Here is a 6,637-nt window from a genome sequence, read left to right as displayed (position 1 = left end):
TTACCAAGTTCCAGAAAATTTGCAAGAATAAAGAGAATTTCTCTATATCTTTTATCTAAGTTAACTAATTTAAATTTGTTTTATCATTCCCTCTTCATATCTTTAACTTATCTATATTCATATTATTGTTTGTTTTCTGGACCATCTGAGAGTAGATCTCATGTATCATGCCCCTTTACCTTATAATTCTTCAGTGTCTATTTGCAAGGATATTCTTTTGTATAACCATAGTACACTTGTTAAAATCAGAAAATTACATTACTTTTATCAGATCAGAAGTCCTATTCCATCTGGGCATGGTAGTTTATGCCTTTAATCCCAGCACTTTGGGAAGCCAAGGCAGGAGGTTTGCTTGAGCCCAGGAGTTCGAGACCAACTTGGGCACCGTAACAAGACCCCGTCTCTACAAAAATTAGCCAAGGTGGCGGTTTACAGCTGTAGTTCCAGCTACTCAAGACGTTGGGGAGAGAGGATCACCTGAACCCAAGAGTTCAAGGTTGCAGTGAGCTATTAATGGATCACTGCACTCCAGCCTGGGTGACAGAGTGAGACCCTGTCTCAAAACAAAAACAAAAACAGAAGTCTACATTCCATTTTCATCAAATGTCTCTATGTCTTTATGGTACAGTCATCCCTTGGTATTTACAGGGGTTTGGCTCCAGGACCTCTGCAGAAACCAAAATCCACGGATGCTAAAGTTCCTTTACAAAATGGCATAGTATTTGCATATAATTTATACACCTCCTCCTGTATACTTTAAATCATTTCTAGGTTATGTATTATAACTATTATAATGTAAATGCTATGTAAACAGTTGTTATACTGTATTTAAAATTTTTTCTATTATTTTTATTTTTGAATTGTTATTATTTTTCTGAAATATTTTAATCCATAGTTGGTTTAATCCACAAATGGGAAACCTACCAATAGAGAGGACCAATTGTATTTTCCTCCCCTTCAGTATAGGATCCAGTTCAGCATGACACATTGCATTTAGTTGTCATGTCTTTTTTGAAAAAAAATTATTTATTTATTTTTATTATTTTAAAATTAACACATAATTGTACATATTTATGGGGTATGGTGTGATTTTTTTTTTTTTTTTGAATGGAGTCTTACTTTGTCACCCAGGCTGGAGTGCAGTGGGGCAATCTTGGCTCACTGCAACCTCTGCCTCCCGGGTTCAAGCAATTCTCATGCCTCAACCTCCCAAGTACAGGCACCTGCCACCACGCCCCACTGATTTTTTTTTTGTATTTTTAGTAGAGACTGGGTTTCACTGTGTTGGCCAGGCTGGTCTCGAACTCCTGATCTCAAGTGATCCACCAGCCTCAGCCCCACAAAATGCTAGGATTACAGGCGTGAGCCACCACACTCAGCCTAGTGTGATATTTTGATTTGTGCGTGCAATGTATAATGATCAAGTCAAAGCAATTAGCAAATTTATCACCTCAAACATTTGTAATTCCTTTGTGTTGGGATCATTCAAAATCCTCTCTTCCAGCTATTTAAAAATATACAATAAATTATTATATAATATTGTTAACTATAATCACCCTACAGTGCTATAGAATACTCAAACTTATTCCTCCTATCTAGCTGTAATTTCGTATCTATTAACCAACCTCTCCCACCCACTTCCCCTCTACACTTCTCAGCCTCTAGTAATCACTATTCTCCTCTCTATGTCTACAGCATCAACTTTTTTAGCTCCCACATATGTGTGATAGCATGTAGCATTTATCTTTCTGTGCCTGGCTTATTTCACTTAACATCATGTCTAGCCTCATCCATGTTGCCTCAAATGACAGGATTCATTCTTGTTTATGGCTGAACAGTATTCTACTATGTATATGTTGCAAATACATTTATATATACATATTTTCTTTATCCATTCATCTGTTGATGGACACTTAGGTTGATTCTATATCTTAGCTATTGTGAACAGTGCTGCAATAAACATGAGAATGCATCTATCTCTTCAATATACTGATTTCCTTTCCTTTTCATATATACTAAGTACTGGGATTGCTGGAAAATATGGTAGTTCTATTTTTAGTTTTTTGAGGAAACTCCATACTGTTTTCCATAGTGATTGTACTAATTTATATTCCAACCAATAGGGGAAGATATAAGAGTTCTCCCTTCCTCACATTCTTGCCAACATCTGTTATTATTTTGTATTTTTGATGATAGCCATTCTAACTGGAATGAGATGATACCTCATTATGATTTTGATTTGTATTTCCCTGATTAATGTTGTTGAGTATATTTTCATATACTTGTTGGTCATTTGTATATTTTCTTTTCAGAGACGTCTATTCAGATCATTTGCACATTTTAAGATATAATTATTTGGGGTTTTTCACTATTGAGTTGAATTCCTTGTGTATTCTGCATATTAATCCCTTATCAGATGAATAGTTTTCTCTATTCTATGACAAATACTTTTTTCCCATTCTGCAGATTGTCTATTTATTCTATTGAGTATATCCTTTGCTGTGCTGAAGCTTTTAAGTTTGTTATAATTCCATTTGTTCATTTTTGCTTTTGCTGCCATTCGTGCTTTTGAGGTCCTATCCGTAAAATCTTTGCGCAGACCATTGTCCTGAAGCATTTCACTTTGTTTCCTTCTAGCAGTTTTATAGTTTCAGGTATTACATTTAAGTTTTAATCCATTTTGAGTTGATTTTTAGATATGGTGGGAGATAGGAGTCTAGTTTCTTCATTCTTCTACATATGGATATCCAGTTTTCCCAGTACCATTTACTGAAGAGACTGTCCTTTCCCCAACCAATGCTATTGACATCTTTGTGGTGAATCAGTTGGCTGTACATATGCGGATTTATTTCTGGGTTCTCTATTCTGTTCCATTAGTCTATGTGTCTGTTTTAATGCTAGGATCATGCTGTTTTGGTTGCTATAGCTTTGTAGTATATTGTGAAGTCAAATAGTGTGATTTATCTATCTTTGTTTGTTCAAGATTGCTTTGGCTATTTGTGCTCTTTTTTTTGTTTCATATGAATATTAGAATTGTTGGCCGGGCATGGTGGCTCATGCCTGTAATCCTAGCACTTTGGGAGGCTGAGATGGGTGGATCACCTGAGGTCAGGAGTTCAAGACCAGCCTGGGCATCATGGTGAAACTCTATCTAAAAAAAAAAAAAAAAAAAGAATTGTTTTTCCTATTACTGTGAAAATTTCATTAGCATTTAATATGAATTGCACTGAATGTGTAGATTACTTTGGGTAGTATGTTATGTCTTTTTATTCTTCTTTAATGGGGAACAATTCCTCAGCCTTTGTCTTTCATGACATTGACATTTTTGAAGAATATATTTCAGTGATTTTTATAGAACGTTCTTCACTTCATGTTTGTCTAATGTTTCCTCATGATTAGATTCAAATTCAGGTTATACATTCTCTGGCCCAAATATCACGTAAGTAGTATCCTTCTCAGAATATCGCACTTGGAGACACATGATGTCCATTCGCCCTTGGTTAGTAATTTTAATTTTGATAACCTGGTCAAGATATTGTCTTGTTTCTGCACTGTATAGTCACTATTTTCCACTTTACAACGAAGTAGAAGACACTTTAAGACCTCATCAAATTAGATGTATCATTCCTTGACAATGCTTGCCCAAACTAGAATGGAGTTTACCCAGCCCTACCACACACTCCAACCTAACAGTCAGAATTTTAAGTACAGGACTTCTGTTACTTATTTATTATTTTATACACACACACACACACACACACACACACATATAAAATTATATATATATATATATATTTATTTATTTTTGAGACAGAGTCTTGCTCTGTTGCCTGGGCTGGAGTACAGTGGGCAATCTCGACTCACTATAACCTCCATCTCCTGGGTTCAAGTGATTCTCCTGCCTCAGCGTCCTGAGTAGCTGAGATTACAGACATGTACCACCATACCTGGCTAATTTTTGTATTTTTAGTAGAGATGTGATTTCACCATGTTGGCCAAGCTGGTCTCGAACTCCTGACCTCAAGTGATGTGCCCGCCTCAGCCTTCCAAAGTGCTAGGATTACAGGTTTGAGCCATTGTGCCTGACTCTTTTATTTATTTAATCATATGTATAAACTCATGGATCTTACTGAATTTAATGCATTATGAGTTATTACCATCCTTATTTATTGTGATGCTCGAATTGTCCCAGACTTGGATGATGAGAGCCCCTCTGAGCTGGCTTCTGTGTCTTTTTTCATATAAAAAAATTTGTCCAGTTCTTTGTTCAAAATGCCAAGAACCTGGACAACTTGCAGTCGTGACCCGCTTGCTACTGGTGACAAAAGGTTAAAAATAGTCTATTCATGACCAAATACAGAAACTACAACTTGCCTCCTTTGATGATCATCAAATGCTTCTGTAGAACTTATTGATGAGGAACTTATTGGGAACTGGAACAAAGGTCACTCTTGCTAGGCTTTAGCAAAGAGGCTGGAGGCATTGTGCCCCTGCCCTAGAGATCTGTGGAACTTTGAACTTGAAAGAGATGATTTAGGAAATCTGGCAGAAAGAAATTTCTAAGCAGAAAAGCATTCAAGATATGACCTGGCTTTTTCTGAAAGTGTGTAGTCATCTGCATTCACAACAAGATCTGAAATTGGAACTTATATTTAAAAGGGAAGTAGAGCATAAAAGTTGGGAAAACTTGCAGCTTGGCCATGCCATAGAAAAGAAAAACCCATTTTCTGGGGAGAAATTCAAGTCTTCAGCTGCAGAAATTTTCATAAGTAAAGAGAACCCAAATGTTAATAGCCAAAATAATGGGGAAAATGTCTCCAGAGCATTTCAGAGACCTTCAAGGCAGCCCTTCCCATCAGAGGCCTGGAGACCTAGAAGGAAAAAATGGTTTCCTGAGTGGGGTCCGGGGCCCTGCTGCTCTTTGCAGCCTTGGGACATGGTGCTCTGCATCCCTGCTGCTCCAGCTGTGGCTAAAAGGGGACAAGGTACAGCTTGGGTCATTGATTCAGAAGGTGCAAGCCCCAAGCCTTGGTGGCTTCCACAGGGTATTGGGCTTGTAATTATGCAGAAGACAAGAGCTGAGTTTTGGGAACCTCTACCTAGGTTTCAGAGAATGTATAGAAACGCCTGGATGTCTAGCAGAAGTCTGCTGCAGGGGCAGAGCCCTCATGGAGAACTTCTACTAGGACAACGCGGAGCTGAAATGCGAGGCTGTAGCTCCCACAGAGAGTCCGTGCTGGGGCACTGCCTGGTAGAGCTGTAAGAAGAGGACTGGCCTGGAGTGATGGCTCATGCCTTTAATCCCAGCATTTTGGGAGGCCAAGGTCGGCAGATAACCTTAGGTCAGGAGTTTAAGACCACCCTAGCCAACATGGCAAAAACCCGTCTCTACTAAAAATACAAAAATTAGCTAGGCATGGTGGTGTGTGCCTGTAATCCCAGCTAGTCAGGAGGCTGAGGCAGAAGAATCTCTTGAACCTGGAAGTCAGAGGTTGCAGTGAGCCAAAATCATGCCACTACACTCCAGCCTGGGTCAGAGAGTGAGATTCTGTCTCAAAACAACAACAACAACAACAACAAAAAACAACAAAGAAGAAAAGAAAAGAAGAGGGCCACTGTCCTTCAGACCCATGGAGGAGTCGCAGGCACTCAATGCCAGCCTGGGAAAAGTCCTTGGGATTGTACCCTACAGAACTGTTATGTGCACTCTGAATGAAGAGACCACCTAAACAGGCTCTGCGTATGCAACAAGGCTGTTTATTCACTCAGGTGCAAGCAGGCTGAGTCCGAAAACAGAGTCAGCAGAGGGTGGTGGGATAGGAGCTGGTTTGATAGATTTGGGGTAGACAGTGGAAAGTTACAGTTCAGGGTGGTTTTTGCAAGCCAGGGGGGTTGTCACAGGGTCCAGTGTCACAAGGTTGGCTTATCAGTTGAGGCAGGAACAGTGGCCGAATGTCGCAAGGTTGATTAATCAGGCATCGCAGGAGCTAGCTATTCTTCTTCTTTTGTGGTTTTCCTGTTATCTTAGATATACTTTCCCTCTCTGGGAGGCCATCTGGAGGTGTACATGCAGGTCACAGGGGTCACCATGGCTTGATGGATTGGCTATGGTGTAGTCCATGATGCAGTCAGTGCAAAGGACCTTGCAAGATCCACAGGAGCAGAGCTGCCCAAGGACTTGGGAGCCAACCCCTTGCATCAGTGTGCCCTGGATGTAAGACATGGAGTCAAAGGAGATTATTTTGGAGTTTTAAGATTTAATGAGAGCCCTGCTCGGTTTTGGACTTGCGTGGTGCCTGTGGAGCCCCTTTGTTTTGGCCAGTTTTTATTATTTGGAACAGGAATATTTACCCAATACCTGTATCCACATTGTGTCTTGGCAGTAACTACTTGCTTTTGGTTTTACAGGCTCAGAGGCAGAAGGGACTTGCTTTGTCTCAGACTTTGGACTTGGACTTTTGAGTTAATGCTGGAATGAGTTAAGACTTTGGGGGACTGTTAGGAAGCCATTATGAGTTTTGAAATGCGAGATTTGGATGTGAGATTTGGAAGAGGCCAAGGGTGGAACGATATGGTTTGCCCCTGTGTCCCCCCCACAAACCTCATCTTGAATTGTGATCCCATGTGTTGAGGGAGG

The sequence above is a fragment of the Aotus nancymaae genome, unplaced genomic scaffold (assembly GCF_030222135.1).
Source record: "Aotus nancymaae isolate 86718 unplaced genomic scaffold, 86718_ANA_hifiasm-v0.15.2.pri h1tg000032l_0, whole genome shotgun sequence".
In the NCBI taxonomy this organism is placed as follows: Eukaryota; Metazoa; Chordata; class Mammalia; order Primates; family Aotidae; genus Aotus; species Aotus nancymaae.
Note: the sequence above shows the minus strand (reverse complement) of the source record.